Raw genomic sequence first — 2,500 nt, 5'->3', positions numbered from 1 at the left:
ACGTGATCCAAGACCATGGTGAATCATACCCACACGCGCCCACACACATTGAAGTTGAAAAATAGTGACAGAAGATAAGAACATTCGCATATCAAGTATGTGTTTTGTAAGAATAGTTGCAACGCTACTGCCCCAGTCGAAGAATGCGAGACAAAGAAAACAATAAATTTTAGCGAAAGTCCTTGAGCCCTAATACACCAACACACACATTATGTCTCCCTACATCACAGTTCATCCGTCTTCCTTGAGTGTTCTGTGCTTACTGCTTCGGTATCTCGCACTAAGATGGCAAACAAAAACAAAACAAAACAAAAAAATGAAAAAAATGGTAATAGCCACCAGCAAAGACGTCACGAAAAAAAATTATCATTTTGGCTTGGAAAATTTACACAAGTTGCGTTAGATCCTTTTTTATTTAAATCAAACACTTTTCCCCTGTGGGTTTTTTTTTTTAATCTAGCCCTCGTCTTCTCCCTAGTTACTATCCTAGTTATACGGAATCGTCCAGAGCGTACTGTAGGCTGATATTTTGGACAGTTTGTTGGACACACCCAGGCACGCACAGACATACGCACAAAGACATACACTCGGCCAAACGAATCGTAGATTCGTAACTTGCGTTTAGGCAAAGGGGGCAGGAACCCCGCAGCAGCCACACCCCGATTGGCGCCACACAAAGGGCGTCTCACTCCGTCAGCCTAGTTCCCGGCCCACATGCTTCTTACCACAACTGACAATGCAAGATCGTCTTATTCACTGTATACGTCACAGTTGACACAGATATTTAGTGTAGCTGTTAGCGTCGAGAGGAGACATAGCTCCATAGCCGAGTACGCGCCTTGCTCAGAGCGTGAAAGTTACGCATAATAGTAAACCGTTACTGTCCTCCTTGAGCAAGGGGATGGGTGTGGGTGTGTTAAGATCATCGTATTACCAATGAATTACACTATACGAGCTTTGAGGGTGATAACTGTTGACCACGGGTACAAAGCTTCCTTCAGCTAGTTATTTCCCAAACAGTGAGGCTTCGATTGGCGTCCAACTCTGCTGATTTGGAGGTCAGCTGATTCTACTGACCTGGGTCAGGTCATGATAGTGACCTGGATGAGGTCATTCTGCTGATCTGGGTCAGGTCATTTTTGTATCTTAGGTCAGGTGAAAGGGTTAATAGTAGCAAGCAGTTCTGAACTTTGCTTTCGCTACTTGGCCCTGAGCCACATAAGATTAAGATGGAAGACTTTGTTGTTATTTTCCAAATCATTACAAATGTAATTACAAATTTTCCACCGCGCTTACTCATTTCTTTTATTCATTTGTGTCTCCACTTATTTGTTTATTTGGCTATTCGTTTATTTATTTATTTGTTTGTTTGTTTGTTTATTCATCTATTTTCTTATTTATACATTAATTTGTTTATTTACTTGTTTGTCTTAGTATGTATTTATTTTCATGCATGTATCTCTTCCTTGACTTGCTCATATATCTATGTACTTATCTTTTATCTATTTGTTTTATTTATTTATTTATCTATTTATTTATTTGTTTGTTTCACTCATTTACTTGATTATCTATTAATCTATTTTCCCATATTTAAATTATATTCTTATTTTTTCTTAATGTCCCTATTTACATTTCAGTGTACTTTTTATCTCATTTTTATTTATTTATTCATTTATTTATTTTCTGTTTTTCGTTTGTTTGTTTATCTGCCTGTTTATTACCTCGTTTCTGTGCATTTTGTTGTGGATAAAGTCAGGAAGTTTTATTTAGCTGAAAGGGGAAAAAGTATTGCTTGTCTCGTCCATCAGCTGAATCCAGTCGTTTGGCGTCAGTCTAAGCAAAATCGTCAGACGGCCACACCATGGCAACGACATCCAACTATCTCGGCAGTCGTCAGTTCTTTATCTTAAGAATAGTTTTCATTGTAAGAATATATAGTTCTTCATTACCGTAATTATTTTAAACTTTTTAATAAGGGGAGAATATATAACCATGGCTATAATTACAAGCACAAGTCTGTCCTCACTGCGAAAGGCAACAATGGAAGCTAAGTGAGCAGAGCCACAGAAACATCAAACGAGGATATTCTGCTTTGCAACGTCGTGGCTTTTTGCAGCTACGAAAACAAGTGCATTTGCGACGACATTGTCTTCGTCAGTGAAAAAAAAATGGGATGATCAGCAGTTGTCTCCCAAGACGGGACAAGGGTAACAACAACAACAGCGATAGTTGTGGCGACAGTAACTCATATCCAACGACAACAACAACAACTACAACAACAACAATGACTACCACGACGACTGTGACGGCGTAGTTTCAGAAACAGCAATGAGGGGGACAATAGTAGTAGTATTAGTAGTTGTGGAAATGATAGCAATAGTAGATAATGTAGTAAGGATAGTAATCTTAATTCCACCAAACCCCAAATGGCATAATCGTGAATGTGTCACAGACAAAAACCTCCCCACCATCAATTCGGTGACACCTCTTTAACTTAACA

The sequence above is a fragment of the Oratosquilla oratoria genome, chromosome 33 (genome assembly GCF_046742065.1).
Source record: "Oratosquilla oratoria isolate Oo_2021 chromosome 33, ASM4674206v1, whole genome shotgun sequence".
Classification (NCBI taxonomy): Eukaryota; Metazoa; Arthropoda; class Malacostraca; order Stomatopoda; family Squillidae; genus Oratosquilla; species Oratosquilla oratoria.
Note: the sequence above shows the minus strand (reverse complement) of the source record.